This window comes from Camelus dromedarius, chromosome 14, assembly GCF_036321535.1.
Source record: "Camelus dromedarius isolate mCamDro1 chromosome 14, mCamDro1.pat, whole genome shotgun sequence".
Lineage (NCBI taxonomy): Eukaryota > Metazoa > Chordata > Mammalia > Artiodactyla > Camelidae > Camelus > Camelus dromedarius.
The window spans coordinates 32,387,263-32,407,480 of record NC_087449.1 but is presented as its reverse complement, the minus strand read 5'-3'; the positions used below and the strand labels follow the sequence as shown (position 1 = coordinate 32,407,480).

The 20,218-nt window shown below is 48.7% G+C and overlaps 1 protein-coding gene and 1 non-coding gene across 2 annotated transcripts in view; one reads left to right on the top strand and one right to left on the bottom strand.

The window, feature by feature from the left end:
* GLIS1 (GLIS family zinc finger 1) overlaps positions 1 to 20,218 on the bottom strand; it is a 211,107-nt gene that overhangs the window by 115,094 nt on the left and 75,795 nt on the right. The window lies entirely within an intron of this gene.
* TRNAS-ACU (transfer RNA serine (anticodon ACU)) lies at positions 11,547 to 11,622 on the top strand. The gene is given in 2 exon segments: positions 11,547 to 11,583; positions 11,587 to 11,622. It is a non-coding gene; the product is annotated as a tRNA-Ser (tRNA).

Here is a 20,218-nt window from a genome sequence, read left to right as displayed (position 1 = left end):
CACCCAGAGGCCAACAGAGGGACAAACAGACGGAGCCAATGGACATAAAATCAGGGGTGAGCATGGAGGGAGTGGGCAGGGAGGGAGTGGGCATGGAGGGAGTGGGCAGGGAGGGAGTGGGCATGGAGGGAGTGGGCAGGGAGGGAGTGGGCAGGGAGGGAGTGGGCAGGGAGGCAACTGGGAGCAGTGGGGCCTGACCAGGCAGCTAGAAAACAGAGGCAGCAAGACCTCTTCGGTCTTGGGGAGGGGGCTGCTGGGGTCGGGGGCTGCCTTGACTTATCAGAAGAGCTCAGGCAAGTCACGCCCCCACCCTTGGGGCCCAAACTTCCTCATCCACAAACCGGGGACAGGGGTTAAAGGGCGGAGGGAGTGAGCTGGACCAGCTGCTTTGAAGGCCTTTCAACTTCGCACTGACAGCACAAGCCTGAATATCAAAGGACTGAAACGGATCTGCCACTGGGAACTGTGTGACTTTGAGCACATCCTTAGTCTCTCTAACCTCAGTTTCCTCATCTGTAAAATAGGGACAGTAACACCCCCCGAGTAGGGTGTTCTAGAGACTGAACTACACTGGGTGATGCAGAGGAGCCACCAGACGATGACCGCGCTCTCCAGCGTGACCCAGAGGGAGGGCATGGTCTGCGGGCTCCCCAGGCCCCCACTGCCTCTCGAAGCTGCACCAGGCCTGCTGCCAGGCTGCTGGGGGAGGCTCTCAGCCACCGCCGGGCCTCTTCGCCTCATTCAGAGGCGTTTTCTTCGGTCCTGGTGGGCTTCTCTACTTCCCGCTCCCCTCGGCCCACAAGGTGGCAACTGTGAGAAGCCTGTCCCTCTCCTCTGGGCTGGCAGGAGGCATCCTATAAATCAATCAATAAATTCCAAGCAGATGCGCACAAGCTGTTTTGGTTGGAACACTGACTCTTTCCTACCGTTGCCGTGAAACCAGACTCTCTCAGGTGATTCACAATTTGACGGGGCCGGGCCTGGATCCACCAGAGGGTGACGATAATATTTTCTTTCCTGTCTTACCTCGGAGACAGGGTGGGGTTTTTTTCCAGCCCTCTCTCCTGGGCCGACAGCAAACCCAGGTTTACTCAGCGCATATTTATAGACCCTCGGGCTCGGGGGAGCCAGTAACAAGGACGGCCACTCTGCGGTGCGGCGTCCCGGTGTGCAGACGCCTTCCCCCACAGGACTCTGTTTTCCTCCAGTGCTCCACGAGGCTCTGCCTGAGGAAACCAGCAGGGGGTGGCTGTGGCTCTGCTCCTGACGGTCCTGGGTTCAAGCTCCATGTCTGACACTTCGCTGAGCTTCAGTTTATATTGTTGTTTTGTAAACAACTTTACAAATCGTAGTAAGGTGAGATTTAAATGAAAATAATATACATGAATAGCTTACCCAGGACCCAGCACATCTTAGATATTCAACAGATTGTCACTATTAGTATGAATAATATTCTGAGTGCTCAGGGAAGGGACACGCTGGCTCTGACAAGGTCAAAGTGTCGACCTTGTCATACTATGTCACACACTATGTCATAGAGTGGAGTCCAGCCACCAGCTCCAGCCAGTTCTACTGGACTGCCTGACCCCTCCTCCTGCACAGGGGGCACCAGGGCAGCCAGTCAAGGAGAAGAAAAGGAAAGGAAGCTACAGCATAGTGCATGCCTGTGTGCTGGCCCCGTCCCAGGAAGCAGGGATGTGACACCCAGATGTCGGAGAAGCAGTGCCTGCCCAGCACCAATCAGCCGGTTCCCCGGGCGGCCAGGCAAACACCAGCTCCCTTTATGAACAATGCCCAGCAAGAGGGGGAAATATCTGAGCCTGCATCTAGAACAAGTTAATGATTCAACTGCTTTTTGTTGTAACCAAATAGAAGGAATATAAAAAGGCCATGCATCTGGTTTAAAAACAGGCCAGTTCCTTCACACCATTTCTAGCTAAAATCCTGACCTGCCCCTCTGGTGGTCTCAGCTTTTCATCTGAAGGCAGGATTTCTGCGGTCCCCAGGTCCCTGCCCTTCTGCGGGGCCTCTACCTGAGCCTGCCTGTCGGATGCTGTGTGTGGGATCTAACCACCACAGCAGTTTACCAAGCACCTGCTATGTGTGGGCAGCAGGCTGAGCACTTACCTGGGTTATCTGTCTGTCTGTCTCCTCCCCACAGCCCTACGAGGTGGTGAGTACCAGCACTGGGCCCACTACACAGAGGAGGAAGGTTAGCAGGCAGAAAAGTTAAGTAACTGACCTAAAATCATCAAAGAGGTCAAGGCAGGATTTCAAACCCAGGCAGTCTGTCCCCTGAGCCACTCTGCTGTCCCTACTATCTTCCCCTACACACACACACACACACAACTATGCTGCTGAGGCAGCTCCCAGAGTCTAGGCTTGGCTGAGATTCATAGCAGGACTGTGACCTTATAATCTCTGAGCCTCAGTTTCCCCATCTGTAAAATGGGAATAACACCTACCTCCATAGGGTTGTCCTAGAGATTAAACTATACTAGATGACATACAGTTGCAGAGATGAATCAGACATTGACTCCCTGCCCTTGGGAGTTAATGGGACAGCCGAACACAGGTGAATTATGACAAGATGCAGGCAGCACAGGTCTCATCCTGGCCCTCGAGGCCATCCTCAGTCTGGCCTCTGCCCATCTCTCACTGTTACCTGCTCTCAGTACAGCTACTCCCAACCTCCCACAGAGCAGCCTGGCTCTTTCCTAACTCTAGGCCTCTGCTCTCTGGACCCCTTCTGCCCAAAATATCTTTCCTCACTCATTTCCTTGGCAAACTCCTACTCATCCTTCAGGACTCAGTTTAGCAGCCACCTCCTCCAGGAAGCCTTTTCTGACTACTAGAAGTTAGGCTGGTGCTTCTTCTGGCTCTGGCTGCTCCTGGCCTCTCTCAATCTCAGCTCTGCTCCCTGCTGGTTGACACAGCTGCTACGTGCTCTCCTCTACTAGGCTCTGGGCTCTTCCAGGGCTAACATTGTGTCTGTTCACCTGGGGTCTCTAGCAGAGGGGCTGGCCCAGAGCAGGTGTTCAGTGGCAGAAATAAGTCAGTATCTCAACAGATGGATGAGGCAGGTATGGTGGCCGGACACCTCCCTGAAGACCCAGCTCTGCGCCTCTCCCACTGGGAAGTCCTCTCTGTGCCCTGACAGCATTCTGTCCATCACCTCCCTTACGCTTCTCCTTTAGGACACCTGTACTGACCCATTCTTTGGGCTGGGCTCAGGGAACACGGAGATGAACCAGAGGGGCTCAGGAGGGACTGCAGCTCATAGGTGAAAGTGTCACACTGGGTTCCCCCAGCAACCACCAGGACCAGGAGGGTGGGGGTTGTGACATCCCAGGGGCCACCTGCTTAGCCACCATGGCAGGGCCAAGTCAGGCAGGCAGGCTGGGCTGCCAGAGCTGACTCCACAAAGAGATAAAAGCCTGGGAAACAAGAACACGCAAAGGAGGGCAAGGAAAAGGGAGAAGGAAAAAAATAATAAAAAAGGGTTCCTTCGGTATTTGTTTTCAAAGCCACTGACGAAAACCAGATTTGAAATTTGGGGGAAAAAAGGGATTTGGGCCTTTCAAATTCCACTCTCCACTAATTGACTGCAGTTTCCTTTGAAAGAGCCCCCAGCTTTTCTGAACAATCAGCGGCCCAGCTGGGACTCGACAACCAGCGGCATCCAGGCCTCCTGGCTCCAGAGGGTCGCTGTGACTGTGTGAGCTTTGGACAAACAGATGGACAGACAATGGGGCACTGGGACCCTCAAAATGAACACTCAGAGCCAGACCCTGTGAGCCATGGAAAGTCATCAGGCCAGGACTCAAACCCATGTCTCTCTGACCCCAGTGCCTGTCATTCTGCCGTTTTGATGCCTGCCTCTCAAGGTGCTTATGGCTTATCAGAGGCAATAGGGAGCCACAGCAGGTTCAAGCACAAGACTCCTGGAGGGTAGGTTTTCTAAGTGGAGAAGGAAACTGCCAGATCCAACATCCTCAGGGCTCTGAGAATGAAATCCGTCCCGGCAGTAGGCGCCCACCCCATCACACACATCCCCAGCGCCATCCCCCACCCCCACTCAGCCAGAGGAACTGTTCATGTTCTCTATTCTCCTCTGCCCGACAGAGTCAGAAATGCCTCTCAACTCAAGCCCTGTTAATTTGCCTGCCTGTCTCCTTGCCTGACCTGGAAGCATTTGGCCAACTGCTCTTTGGCGGGGGGCAGCTCAGAAACAAATACCCCTACTCCCATCTTGCACTTGGAGAAATCCAAACCCAAACGCCCCAGAATCCCAGCACGCCAGCCCTGGGAAAATCCAGGGGCCTCACCTGATGGCAGCTCAGACCATAAACCCCTCCGGTGTGACACTCTCTGACTCACGTCTCACACAAAGGTCCAGAGGGGCAGGAGGACTTGACACACAGTCAATCACAGAGTTGGCAGGATCTCAACCCAGACCTGGCTATGAACCCTGCTGCCTTTCCCCTGGTTCAGCCCATCTATCTAGACAAAGAGCCTAACTTGCCTTCCTGAGCCATTATCTCCAAAGGATCTATGAGCAGCAAAACCATAACATCCTGGAAATGTCAGTTTTCCTTCCATGAATGAAAAGGGCCAACAGCCTTCAGCAGAAGCTGGCTTCCAGCTTTCACATATGCTAATCCCTCTGCCTGGAAAGCCCTCCCTCTCAGAGAACTCACTCTCTTACTAGGAGGTTTGCTCCAGTGCTCGCCTCCTCCAGGATGTGCTCCTTGACCCTTCTCCTGTGCTCCTGTGCTGTCCTTGCTGTCCTCTCTCTGGTGCCCTGTTCTGCAGTGTGGAACAGCTCTGCCCATCTGCTGATGCCCACGCACCAGCTCCTCTAGGGCAGGAATGTCCCAGTGCCCACAGTAGAAGCTGCCGTGTTGTCTGCGGAATGAGGAAGGCAGAGAGCGGCAGTGGAGCCCAAGCACTCCAGGAAGGGCCCTGGGTGCAAATCCTGACTCCATCACCCACCAACTATGTGACCTTGTGAAACATACTTCCCCTCTCTGGGCCTTGGGCACCTCACCTGAAAAAATACGAGTGACAAACTCTGCCCTAAGGGGTTGTCACACAGATCAAATGAGCTGAGGGTATGAAGGCACTTCATGAATTATGGAGCTTTAAACAGATAAGGACAGTGGGAGGGGCAGTGATGACGAGGGGGCAATGGGGACAGGCAACCTCAGTGGTGGAGTGAGGGTGATGTTCCTAACATGTCCTCCTGACACATGTCCACCTCTCCTCCAGCCTCTTGGGAAAGAACAGTCAGCCTGCCTATCTGTGCTGGAAGGAAAGGGGGAGGTTAATAAGTACTGAGCACTTGCTCTGTGCTGGGAACTGTCACAGACAGCACCTCAGTCTCACGCTTAGGGCAATCCCATCCCAGAGCCTGTCCTTTCTGTGCCTCCCACCCTAGGCTGAGTCTAAAGCTCTCCTTGACCAAGTGTCCACCCTACCCTCAGGTGCTGCCAGGCATATAGCCTCACCCAGGCCTGCTCCTGCTGACCTCAGGGGCCCAGCGGACCCAGAGCCCCTCGGGCCAGGCCATACCCACCCTGATGACTCCCCAGGCAGTGTGCCGCCCTGCTTCTGTTCCCCATTACGAGCAAGGATCAGTGTCTATCAAATAAATCAGGCTTATGAAATCTGATGAACAAAGATTCTAACGGTGGGATGCTGTAATTATAAACATCAGCAGCTAAGCAATCTGCGATTAGGGGAGCCACCTGGCTTTGATAGGGGGGACGAGTGGCAGAGCAGCTCAGTTTAGATTGTTCCAGACACTGCAGACAGGAGGAGCCGGGGTCCTCTGCTCCAACCTGCCAGCACACTGCTGGGGAGCTTCAGGTTGCTTCATGGCACATGAGGCCGTCTACCACCAGACCCGGCCAACTTCTCCAAACCCTGCCTTTGCAGTACTCCACTGGAACTGGGACTTCTCACCGCTATCCACATACACCACACCTTTTCACATTTCCAGCCCTTTGCAAAGATTATCTATGTGCCAATGAAGTCCCATCCATCCTGTAACACCCAGCTTAAATGCCACCTCCTCCAGGAAGCCTTCTGAGCATCCCACTCAGTAAAGCATTCCCTCCCCTTGCTATAAAACTTGTCTCTCCAGCCTCACATGAGCTAAGCTCCATCTTTTCTCTTATCTTTGCGCATGCCATTCCCTCTGCCTTCCCTCTGCAGCTATAACTCCAACTCACCTTTCTTGTCTCAGATTAGACATCATCTCTTCTGGGAAGCCCTCTGCGATCTGCTGCCAGGCTGCCTTGGGTGCTGCCTGGCCCCCCAGCTCCCTATACTTGCTCCTCAACCCATGCTGTAATAGTCAGTTTGCATGTTTGTGGCCTGTCCTGACCTAGAAGCTCTCTGTCCCTAGTGTCCAGCAAAGACCTGGAGCCCAGTAGGTGCTCAGAGAATGTATGCTGAAGAACTGTGTTCACTTGCTATCCCACAGCCAAGGGGCAGGACACACTGAGACCCACAGACTGTGGTCTGAGTCCCCTGAATCCTGTCGTCTCAGACTGACAAGACCCAGCTCCTAGTGACTGAACAAATGAAACCACCAAGGGCTGCCAGGACCCAAGAGCAGAGAGCTTCATATGGAAGGAATCAAGAGGACTGAGGAATAAAGTATCAGTTGGAAAAGACACTTTATTATCCAGATCATAAACCTGATTTACACTCAGGTTTCTTCTTTTCAGAAGCTCTGTAAAGTTTTACCTTTGCCCCAGCAAGCCTTGAGAACAAACCTTCAGAGCAACAGGAAACTGCCCATTATGACTGGGGAGGAGAAGGGGGCTCCCAGAGGCTCCTGCCCTCCCCATAACCCTGTAGGTCAAGTCACTTGAACCAAGGGCAATGGATGGGGCCCAGCTGGGGGCCCAGAAACCTGGGTTCTAGTACAGACTTTGCCATGCACAGGGGTGTGGCTTTACAAGCCACACCCTGGTCTGGGCCTCAGTCTCCCCATCTGTACAATGGCGACAGGGACGGAGGAGGTTAGCCAGATCTACCACTGACCTTCAAGGGCGCGGCATAACACGGCAGCTGTGGGTTCGATTCTTACCAGCCTTGTGGCTTGGACACTTCGCACATTTCTAACATGAAGGGACTGTGTCAAGACGGCACCTACCAAAGGCTGCCACGAGCACTATGGGGTAATGTTGGAGAAGGGTGTAGACCAGCGTGAGCCCCTTCTTTCTGCTCCCGGGGGTCTTCTCCCACCACCCTCAGCTGGCAGATGCTGACAAGTGGAAACGAGGCCCTTCCAAAGCCGCTGTCCAAATTCATCCCTCCAGCAAGCCAGGAGGGACATGGTGCTACCTCCACATTAGAGAGGAAGGAAATGACGCCTGAGAGGGGCCTTAACCTGCCTGTAATTCCATGAGCTGGGGCCCAGCCCTGGACCCCCAGTGTCAAGCCCAGTGTTCTTTCCCTGATAGAGAATGCTCTAGGCCAACTTGTTTTGCAAAGGGGCAAAGTGGAGGAGGGGGCAAGGATTCATCTTAGGGTCAACTCAATATATTGGAAGATGTGCCTAGAAGACACCATTTATTCAGCTGACTTGTCTCTGTTTCTGTCCCACCCCAGCCCAATCACTAGCTCCCACTGCAGTCAGGCTGCCTGGACACCCTTCCCTGCAGAGCGCTGGGCCGCCCCCCTCACTCTACTGAGGCCTACGCTCAGAGGCCACCGCCCCAGAGTCTGGCCCTGTGCACCTGAAACAGCACCCCTACCCTCTCAGTCCCCAGCCTCTCACCCTGCCTTTTTTATAAATCACCATATGTCACCCTCAGGCACAATATCCTTTTTCTTTTCTTCAACAAATATTTACTGAGTACCCATGATGTACCAAAAGCTGCTGTGTATGTTTGGGAAATGATGGTGAACCAAACAAACAGCCCTACCCTCCGGGAGCTTACATACCAGAAGGCACATTATAAATAATAAACAAGATAAACACACTAAAGGTATATAGGCTGTTAGAATGTGAAGTTATTTGGAAAAAAAAAAATTGAGCAAAGTAGTAAGATCAGGCATGACTGTGTGGGATGAGAGGGCATTTTAAACAGGGTGTTGAGGTGGACACAATGGAGAAAGGGAGGAGTTGACCCAGCAGTTACCTGGCAGAAGGGCGTGCCACGCCAAGGGAACAGACAGTGCAGAGGCCCTGAGGAGGGAGTGTGGTTGGCTGGAGTGAAGATGTAAGGAGAGAAGTAAACGATGTTGTGGTCAGAGGGGTCCCGGGCCCAGGGTCACACTGCAGGCCACCGTGAGGACTCAGGCTCCTGCTCTGAGTGAAATGGGGAGTCACTTCATAACAGCATGTGTCAATAGCAGAGAAGAGACAGAGCTGACTCAGACAGGATCACTCAGGCTGCTGTGTTGAGGGCAGACTGTCTCGCTTGTTTGTCAGTTTATTGTTTGTCTCCTCCACAAAAATATGAGATCCGTGAGGGCAGCACCTGACCTTAATTGGTCACCATCATCTCCTCAGTGCCCAGGCAAGGCTTGGAGCATACAGCGGCTCAGTAAATGTCTGTGAAATGACTGACTGACCAGACAAACAAACAAGCACTCCAGCCACACCTGCCTCCGGCTACTCCTCACATGTGCCAAATGCACTCTGGCCTCAAGGCCTTTGCACTCACTGTGCACTCTCCCTGGAACACTCTTCCCCAGATAGCTTTATGGTTTATTCCCACAATTTGGATCTTTACTCAAATGTCACATGAACACTGAGGCCTTTCCTGGACATGCTATCTAAGAGGGGTGTGCCAAGTACCCCTCTCCAACACCTCTCTCTTCCCTGTTCATTTTTTCTCTGTTGCACTTGTTACCAAATGACATACTGCGTAGTTTCCTTTATTACTGTCTATCTCCATCCATTGGAAAATGGGCTGCTGGGAGACAGAGACTTTTTTTCTATTTTACTCACTGATTGATGCCCAGTGTCTAGGACAGTTGCTAACACATAGCAGGAGCCCAAGAAATGCTTGCTGAATGAGTGAGTGATTCCTCTTGCCTGCTCCCTTGTCCACCCTCAGTGAGCAGAGTGCCCAGCCAGGGCAACAGGAGATGGTGAGGACCCCTCTGTCCAACAGCAAGACCCCCCATTAACCAATGGCCCGGAGGCAGAGGCCAGAGCAGAAGGGCTGTACCATTCCGTGGCAAGTTGTTTCATAAAGTTATCTCATGGTAACCACACAAGCTAAGTGTCCTCATTTCTGCTTTACTCAAGAGGAAAAACTGAAGCTCAGAGTAGCTAAGCAACTTTCCCAGAATCATAGAATTTAGGAGATGGCAGAGCTGGGATTAGAACCCAAGTCTATTTGAGCCTTCCAGTTCCTATTCAATCCAAGTTTTAATTACCTGCCAGGTCTTGCCTGACCCGGTGCTTGGTCCTGAGGAATGCAGCAGTGAACAAGCAGGCTGAGGGAGAGGTAAAGAGTATTTCATGCAGGGAACAGCAAGTGTAAAGGCCCAGAGGTGAGTGCTTCACTCTGGATGGACACCTATTAAGAGAAGGCTGAAACAGGAGGTAGGAGTTAGATGACCCAAGGCCTTCTTCATGAGTTAGGAAGCTGGGACCACAAGGAAACTCAAGTCAAGACTGGAAAACAATCCAAATACTGGAAACAACCTGAATACGGACCAACTGGAGTGGTTAATAACCGTGGTATATTCATTCAATGGAACATTACACAGCAGTGAAAATGAATTGACTAGAGGCACCTGCAATGACATGATGCTGATTTAAAAAGTGACTCTCAGAATATAGAATAAAGTTTGAATTCAACTAAAACTAAATAATATATTATTTAGGCACACATATGTATGTGATAAGAACTTTTTTTGGATAAAACTCTGTTAAAGAAGAAGAATAAACAAAATTGCTTCAGGCAGGGATGAAGGAAATAAAATATGTAAGAATTAAAATAAAGAAATAAAAGTGCTATTCACAGAGGACAAAAAGAATCTAGAAACAAATGATCAACATTCATAAGTGAACTTGACAAGATCAGTACACACAGGGTGAATACTCAAAAATCAATTGTGTGTCTATCTGCAATAAGCAGGAAAGGAAATTTTTTAGATAGTATTTACAATAACATCAAAAACATCAAACAGCTATGGAAAAAAACTAACATAATATGTGCAAGACCTCCACACAGAAAACTACAAAACATCATTGAGAGAAATTAAGGCTTAAGAGGAAATATCACACTCATGCATCAAAAGATCCCAAACATAAATTTGGAAATTCTAAATTTATCTTCCCCAATTTATCTAGAGAGTCAATGCAATCTAAATCAAACTCCCAGCAGGTTCTTTTTGTGTGTGGAAATCACCAAGCTGATTTTAAAATTTATTTTAAAGTCCAGTCAAGAACAGCCAGGGTAATCTTGAAGAACAAAGTGGAGGACCTTCCACGACTAGATATCAAGCTTCACTGTAAAACTGTAGCAATTGAGACTGTGATTGGCACAAAGATTAACAAACAGACCAATGGAAAAGAGACAATGCAGAAACAGACCCACTTGCAGAACTGATGTGCAGCAAAGGAGAGTGGAGAAAGGACAGGGCATTTGATAAAAGCTGCTGACTCAATCGGATTTCTATACTTAAAAAATGTAACTTGACCGCTACCACACGCTATACACAAAAATAAAATCCAGATGGATTATAGCTCTAAAGACAAGGTGTAAAGCAGCTAATCTTCAAGAAGAAAATATAGGAGGTTATTTTCACAATTTGAGGTAGGCAAAGATTTCTTAACTAGGACTTAATAAGCACTAACCATAATAATAATGATTGAAATGAATAAGAATATGAAGATATGTGCAGCCCAATGTTCATAGCAGCACTACATACAATAGCCAAGACATGGAAACAACCTAAATGTCCACTGACAGATGACTGGATAAAGAAGATGTGGTATATTTATACGATGGAATACTACTCATCCATAAAAAAGAATAAAATAATGCCATTTGCAGCAACATGGATGGACTTAGAGATCATCATTCCAAGTGAAGTAAGCCAGAAAGAGAAAGAAAAATACCATATGATATCACTCATATGTGGAATCTAAAAAAAAAAGAAAAGAAAAAAAGTACCCTATGAACTCATCTACAAAATAGAAACAGACTCGCAGACATAGTAAACAATCTTATGGTTACCAGGGAAAGGGGGTGGGAAGGGATAAATTTGGGAGTTTGAGATTTACAATGTTGGCCACTATATATAAAAATAGATTTTTAAAAAAGTTTCTTCTGTATAGCACAGGGAACTACATTCAATATCTTGTAATAACCTTTAAGGAAAAAGAATATGAAAACAAATATTATGTGTATGCATAACTGGGACATTGTGATGCACACCAGAAACTGACACATTGTAACTGACTATATTTCAATTTTTAAAAATCCTTAAAAAAAAAAAAACCCATTGCTAAATTAGACTGTTTTAAAATGAAGAGCCTCTATTCATTGAAAGGCACCATGAGGGGAGGGTATAGCTCAGTGGTAGAGCACGTGCCTACTAGCAAGCACAAGGTCCTGGGTTCAATCTCCAGTATCTCTGTTAAAAATAAGTACGTAAATAAAAATCCAATTACCTCCCCCACCAAAATAAAAAAATAATCATAAACAAGTAAATCTTAAAAAAAGAAACTCTTACAATAAACAAACAAAAAAAAAGAAAGAAAGGTACCACGAAGAGACAAAAAGGACAAGCAGATTGGGAAAAACATTTGTAGCCCACCTGACTAATAGAGGGCTTAGATCCAGAATAAAGATCTTCTACACATAAAACAGCAAATAATCTTCCCCTCAAAATGTTTTAAGGACAGCAGGAAGGTATAGCTGAGGGGCAGAGCACACGGTTAGCATGCATGAGGTCCTGGGTTCAATCCCCAGTACCTCCGTTAAAAAATTAAAAATAAAAAAAGAGTAAACCTAATTACCTTCCCCCTAAAAAAAGCTTAAAATAATAATAGTTATACTAAATTTAAAAAGCAAAATAAATTTTAAGGACATGAATAGGCTTCACAAAAGAGAATAGTCAATGGTCAAAAAAACATATGAAGTACCAGGACTATGACACTTCTTAAAAGATAAAAAACACAAATGTTTTAGATTATCTTAGAGATGATCATACTAAGTGAAGTAAGTCAGACAGAGAAGGACAAATAGTATATGATATCACATGGACGGAATCTAAAAAAAAGGAAAGAAATGAACTTATTTACAAAACAGGAACAGACTCACAGACACAGAAAACAAACTTACGGTTACCAAAGGGTAAAGGATGGGTTGGGATAAATTAGGAGTTTGGGATTAACGAATACACACTACTATATATAAAATAGATAAACAGCAAAGTCCTACTGTAGAGCACAGGGAATCATATTTAATATCTTGTAGTAACCTACAATGAAAAATAATCTAAAAAATAATACACACACACACACACATATATATATATATAACTGAAACACTTTGCTGTACACCAGAAACTAACACAACATGGTAAATCAAAGATACTTCAATTAAAAAAATGAATAAATAAATTTAAAAAAACATATGAAATAGTGCTTAATATAATTTGTCATAAGGAAAATGCAAATCAAAGCCACAGTAAGATACCACCACACCCATCAGAATGGCTAAAATTGAAAAGACAGGCAACACTAAGTGTTAGCCAGGGTGATAAGCACTGGGAACTCTCTTTGCTGGCGGTAGAGTTAAAATGGTGCGGTCACTTTGGAAAACCCTACAGCATCACGTACTAAGAGTGAACACAACTGAACCCTACAGCTCAGCAATTCCATTCCAGGAACACACACAACAGAAGAGCAAATGCAGATGCATCATAACACAGGTACACCTGTATCCATAGTAATGTTAGTCACAAACCAGAAACAATCCAAATTTTCACCGGCACTGGAAGAGATCAATAACCTCTAATACTGCACATCAGTGAAAATCAATAAACCAGAGCTACACAACAACATGAGCAGATTTCAGAAATGTGTTGTTGGGACAAAGAAGCCAGACACAGGAGCCTATGTATGCTATGACCCCAGCTACATAAAGTTCCCAACCAAGCAAAAAAAAACCAGGCTGCAGTGCTGGGAGGCAGCCTGTGGTCACCCGGGGCAGGAGGTGCTGGGAGGAGGTGTGAGTGGGCTCTCCGGGGTGACAGTGATATTCTATTTCCTGATCTATGTAATTACTGATCTCCCAGTTATGTCCTTATTGTGACTGATAGTCATCAAACTGTACACATGATTTGTGCACTTTTCTATAGAGAAGATTTACTTCAATATAAACAAAATTAAAATAGAACTGCAGGAACAAAATTCAGTAAAGTGATGACCTCCAGTCTGAAGGGAAACCAGAAAGGGGAGAGCACAGAAGTAAAGGTATTTTCTTATTAGTGGTCAAATGAGGGGGGAGGGTAGAGGAGGAGGAGAGGGAGGGGGAGGGAGAGAAGTGGCCACATGAATGCACCGAAGATGACAGTGACACAAACTAACTATGGCACTTAATCCAATTCTATGCATTTAAGATTAAAAACATATAAATACATAAAAGGACCACACTCCAGGAAGAGATTACTGGAATCAGAACACACCACCTATTTCATGGGATCATGAGACAAATAAGTGGTGTCATGCTCTGTTAAAGCTAGGATAAAACGAATATTTTTTTGATTTGTATTCAGCATCTAGAACAAGGCAGATGTCCAATAAACAATGACTGAATGAACAGACAGATGTTCTCTTAAAATAATTAAGTCCTGGGGATGTAATGTACAGCATGGTGACTACAGTTGATACTGTATTATATATTTGAAAGTTGCTAAGAGAGTAGATCTTAAAAGTTCTTACCACAAGAAAAAGAATCTGTAACTATGGGAGGTGATGACGTTAACTAAACTTATTGTGGTGATCATTTTGCAATATATACCTGTATCAAATCATCATGTTGTACACCTTAAACTTACACAATGTTATATGGCAGCTGTATCTCAGTAAAACTGGAAAAAAGAGATGGATGAACAAACAAATAGGTAAAGCAGGACCTGACCCTCAACGTTTGTCTCCCCTGGTCCATCCACCAGCATCCTCTCCCCATGCTTATGGTTTTTTTTGGCTGGCACTGGCTTAAAGAGTGCGGCCTCCACTCAAACCCCCTGGCCACCCTTTCCCCAGCATCGCACACTGGCCCAGCAAGCCCTGCATGTTGGGCCAAATAAGGTAACAATTTCCTTTCAGCCCTATGGCGTTTCTCAAATGTTAGTCCATTTTTTCACAGCGTGAAAGACCCAGAGTCTTTTTTAACAGTCCAGTCCTGGGATGGATCTGTCACCACGACAGTAAAAAATAAAAATTAAAAAAAAGAAAAAAGTTTAAGTGCATCGTGTGCTTATAATAAATAGTTTGCACAAAATTATTCATTCCACATATGGGCAGAGCGAGGCCTTTAATGTGCATATTGTTTGTGGAGAGCCCATAACCCAGGCTGTTACTGGGCAGAATGTGGAAGTCGTTTTCTACTATTAAACAAGGGAAACAAGGTTCTCATTTTAAAATTAATTCAATGAAAACTATTAAGCAGTTGGCCGTGAATGCCTCAGTATTTTTTCCAAACTGATACTAATAAGGGCTCCTGCTCCTAGCCCTGCCTAAACAAAAACACAAAATTAACCACATAATTTCCAAGAACACTTTCCCAGTGGTGTTGTTGCTATTCTGAAACACATAACCCAGAGTAGGCAGATCCACCCAGAACCAAGACCCATGTCCCCGTGACGCTGTCTTCGGGTGGTCTGGGTGGGGCAGCGGCCTCGTGGGTGCCACGGGGCTGGTGGACAGAGTGCTGGTCTCTCTTTGTTCAACCCTCTGTGACTGTGTGGGGCACACGAGGTCCCGGGCTATCCCGGAGTACTAAGGGGTGGATGAGACAAACACAAGTCCCCAAGGCCTCTCCAGGGACACGCGGTCAGCAAGTGTTGACGGTGCACCCACTGCAGGACAGCTGGTGACTGGGGAAGACTGCAGGACCGGAAGTCAGACAGACACAGATTAAATCTCAACTGTGCCACACCCTAGCTCCATGGTCTCAGTGTCTTCACCTGTAAAACCGGGCTGTTTTATGAACCTGACAGGTCCTTGTCCTTGTTCAAAAAGAATCCAGCACACACTTGGAATGCCACTGGGGGTCTTCTGATGTGGGGCCATCTCACGCCTTCTGAGCCAACTCTGTGCAGAGGATGCAAAGACTAGAATTGGTCGCTGCTCCCGGTGGAGAGCCAGGTCATTGAAGCAGGAGGCGTGGCGTGCTGTGGGAGCTCAGGGGCAGGGAGGCTGGGATCGGAGGCCCAGGAGTGAGTCCCACATGTGCCATTCCTGAGGGGCTGTCCTCAGCTGCTGGCCACTCGGACCAGTGCTGGCCAGGAAAGGGGGTGGCAGGATGACAAGCCAGGATGACACTACCAAGGACCCTCTGGGAGCCCAAAACCCACCTGGGGTGGGTGGTTTACATGTGCATGTCCCCCAGGCCCTGTGACCATCAGCCACCAGACAGCAAGGACAGTGTCTGACTCATCTCTGAGTCCTCAGTGCCAGGCTGGGAACAGACCAAAACTCACTGAAGGTTTTCAATGAGCCCCTCAAAGACATCTTCCACAGGCGTCCTGCGGTTCAGGAGGGAGGGCATCCTGGGTGGAAGCACTGATTCTTGTGAAATACACACCTCCCATGTTGCCTCTCTTAAAACTGAGGTGTTGCAGAGGGGCCCAGATTCTGGGACGAGTCCGAGGAGACATGAGGACCAGCTAAGGTCTCCAAAAAGAAGGAGGGGGCATCATCGAGCCCACATCCTCCACATCCTCCACCTCCACATCCTCACTTGTAAGTGAGGCAGCAATCCTATCTCCCAGGGCTGCCAAGAGGATCAGTGACCTAACAGAAGGGAACGAGGAGTGCTGGACACACGCGGGGCTCACTGCCTCTCTTTTCAGCTGTCTGTCTCCATCTCCCAAGAGATTCTGACTGTGCACCTACTGTGGGCAAGGCTCTGTGGCCAGGTGGATGAGTCCAGGCTGGAGGTCAGCCTGGAGGTGAGCATGGGTTCTGAACATCGCCAAGGCTAGAAGAGGGGAGAGGAAGAAAAGGCGGCTGTGGACACGGTCCTGCCTCGAATGGGAGCTTAGTAAACATTGGACTGATGGACAGATGGAAGGATGGACATATGGCTGAGGACAAAGAAATGAACGAAGGAATGAGCAGGACTCAAACCTCTAGTTTTTGGTCCCTCCTACTCCCATGGAGGCAGTTTGCTGTGCCCTGTCCCCCAAAACCCACACCGAGACCCACATTCTTCCGGTCACCCCATGGAAAGGCCTGTAGACGGCGTGCATCATGGCCTGAAGACCCTGCCCACGTGTCTGCCTCCCACTGTGTCCCTATTTGTCTCTCTCTGGACATCTCTCTGTTCTTTCTGTCTCTGGCTTTTTCTGTCCCATTCTGCTTTTCTCAGTAAGTGGGTACCTTTCTCCATTTTTTTCGGTGTCTGCCTCTCTTTTTGGCTTCTCTCTCTCTCTCTTCTCTTCTCTTTTCTTCTCACCTTCCCTCTGCCCCACTGCCCATCTGTCTTCCCAATTCCCCTGTGAAACCCCAGCTTCCAGCCGGCACAGGTGTGTCTGCAGATGTTTTATCCAGGGAGACACTGCTTGTAAGCAGTGAGAGAGGATAAGGGTGAGGCAGACATCCCTGTTGAAAGGGGGCATGACTTGAAGCCCTGGGTCACAAGCAGGGGGACACCGGCGTCCCTGCCATGCCCCACCCTATCAGTGCATCCCACCACCTCCCACCCCTGGCTCTCCCTTGGCCCAGCCCTCCTGGCTACCAGCAGCAGGCGAGGAGGACAGAGAATACCTAAAGCAAAGGTCCCCACCTGGATCAAGTCCTAATGAGACCATTGGGCTTAGTTTTCACTAAGGGGCTCCCAGCCAAAGTACTGCCACCCTGACCAGAAGCAGGGGGATCTTTCTGTGAAGGACATCACCAAATCCCACCTGGCTTGCGGCTGAGACCAAGAGATGCAGGAGCCCTCAGCACAACAGTCAAGACAACGCTGGTCACCTGCACACATGGGCCAGAACTTCACAATTTCCAAGGTTCTGACACCTATCCATCCACTCGACAAGATACTTACTAAGGACTGCTCTGTGCCAGGCACAGTTCTGGGTCCTGAACCTAGACAGAATGGGAGCAAGGTGGACAAAAGCCTCTGCCCACGTAGAACAGACATTCTAGTGGAGGATACGGACCACAAGCAACACAGGTAATCAGAGCACAGAGGAGGGTGATGCTGGAGGTGCCATCACTGTGAGAGGAGCCTTTTTGGGGGGCTAGAGTATCCCCAGCTTGGTTTTGATCACAATAAATCTGGGGAGCTGCCTGGCAACCATGTAGAGATGCAGGAAAGGCGGCTAGAGGTAGACGTCTGAGCTCCAGGTGAAGGGCTGGGCTGGGCATACGCATTCGGGAGTCATCAACACATGGATGTTCTTCAAAGCCACAGCCTGGATGAGATCACGGAGAAAGAGAAAAAGGTCAGAGAGATGAGTTGGACCCAGGGAAGGGGCCAGAAGAAGCAGAGGGGTGGGAGATCAGGAGAGGAGGGCAGTGGGCACTAGTACATGCTGCTGATGGCAGAGGGACTGAGAGATGACGGTGGCCTGGGCAACACTGAGGCCGCTGGGACCTCTATGGGAGCAGCTTCAGCTCACTTGTGGACATGACAGCCGAGCTCAGGCCCAGGGAGAACAGAAGAGAAACAGGTCAAAAAGCACAGCTGACTCTTGTAAGGAACTTTGCTCTAAAGGAAAGAATCACGGTGGTATCTGAAGAGGGAAGTGGGTCGAGAGGCTTGTTTTGCTCTGTAAGACGGCAGAAATAACAGCTTGCTTATGTGGGGGTGGGAATGACTCAGCAGAAAGGAAGAGCTGACGCTGCAGGAGCAGGGGGACTGCTGGGGCCGCGTCCTTGAGCAGGTGAGGGGCACCTAGCGTGTGGTCCCTTTGACACCCACACTCCCTGCAGGCTGGCGGGCAGGGGGCCTGTCCTCATTTTTCAGATGAGGACACTGAGGCTGAAAACAGCTAACCTGCACTTCCCCAACAGTCACCCTGGAATTTCCTTCCTTCCTCACCTGCCCCCTGCCTAAAAACCTCCTCTACCCGCCACCCTGGCCCAGGTGGGGCAGGAATCTGCATTTTGGCCTCCTCGTTGGAAGTTTCTCCTGCACACTAAAGTATGACAATCAGTGCTCTAGGCCAGTAGTTGTCAAACTTTTTTTTTAAATCATGTATCCCTATCAGGATAAAATGTATTCATTCATTTCTAAATCATAGACAAAAACTACTATTCACATACATATTATCAAAAGCACCCTACCGTGTGCTAGGTATGCAGCCTTGGGTAAGTTACCCAAGTAACCTCTCTGCACCTCAGCTTCCTATCCATAAAATGGGAGATAATGAGCCCCACCTCATATGGTGGCTGTGAAGACCACATGAGTTAAAAACACATGCAGTGCTCAGAGCAGTGCCTGACACACAGGATCATCATCATTTCACCAAAAATGTCATAAATATAAATCACATTCTAATATTTCTCCCCTACCCCATAGATGGTGCCCCACCTTAGCGGTCACTGGTCCACACCGTCAGGTCCCCAAGGACAAGGATCATGTGTTTAGTCATCCCTTTATTTCCAATGCCTTGCAGAGGGCCCGGCACACACCAAATGGCAATAAACTGTTGCTGGAATAAAGACCCACCATTGTTGAGGCCTGACCGTGAGCCATACGTCACTTAATCCCTGCAACAACCACTGAGGTGGAGATCAATATTCCATTTACAATGGGAGAGACTGAGGCTCCGAAGGGTAAAGTGATTGGTCTAAGGTCACACAGAAAGTTACAGCAGAGCAGGGCCCACAATGGGACGCCTGGATGCCTAGTGCCCTGGCTTGTAGTGCCCTGTCCCCATCAAAAGGAGTGCAGCCAGAAAACACCACAAGGTCTAGCTGCTGGGGGGGCCAAGGTTGGCTCTCAGCTTGAATGTCCCTATCCCCAGCAGAAGAGGAAGGATTCACTGGGCAAATGCACACACCCCTCACAATGAGCAGAAGCACCGAGGACTACGGAGCCTGGGTGTAGGCAGCAAAGGCCGGAGCAGGCAGAGACCCTAACCTGGCAGCCCCACCCCCCAGAGCTGAGCCTGGCCTGAGCCAGAGACGCATCGCTGCCATTTGGGAATCCGCACCTTCCCTTCACCTCACATCTCCCTCCCGGCCAAGCTGTGGATCAGCCGGTGAGGCTGCATTAACAGATTTCTGAAATGTCACCAAGAACAAAGCTCCCCTTTCTGCCAGCCCCTAGTATTTACAAGCAAGCACAAATCTGTGAGAAAATTCAATTGAACGCAGATGGCAGGAAATTCCTCTAAAATGACAGTGGCCAAATTCAAACCACAAGACATGAAAATAACCCAACATACTAGACATGAAGAACATATCTTATAGACTTCTCCTCGTGCGATTTGCAATCTGTGATTGATTACCAAGACGACAGACTGCAGATTTATTGGACTTCTGTAGAACACGGATTCCATTTGCAACAATTAAACCTTCCGTGGTTGAGAACGGGGTCGGAGGGGGCTGGAGGGAGATGGTGAAGTTAAGGAATGTGGTGTGAGGCTGATAAAGGCTGGTGTTAGCACCCGTCAGGCTGGGCTTCGGGTACCGGCTGTCTGGGCGTGCTGGTGCATCCGAAACCCAGGCACGGGTCATTGCGTTGGAGGTCCAGCTTGTGGCAATGGGTTGGGGACAGAGGTGTGTTGACAGGCTTCCAAAGGGACGAGTATTTGCAAATCTGCTGACCCTCTGGGTACACGTGGCCAGACTAGAGGGATCCTTACACTGGCAGTGGTCCTGGAGGTGCTAAGGGGAGAGAGGACAATGGAATCAGTGAGCTGAGAGAGAGTAATACTGTTTCTCCCCATGCCTTGGACAAAACAGGCATCACTAATAGATCACATCATCTCTTTCCTGCTCAGCTCAGAATCCTGCTCAACACAGTTCTCCGGGCAGCACAAGCAAGTG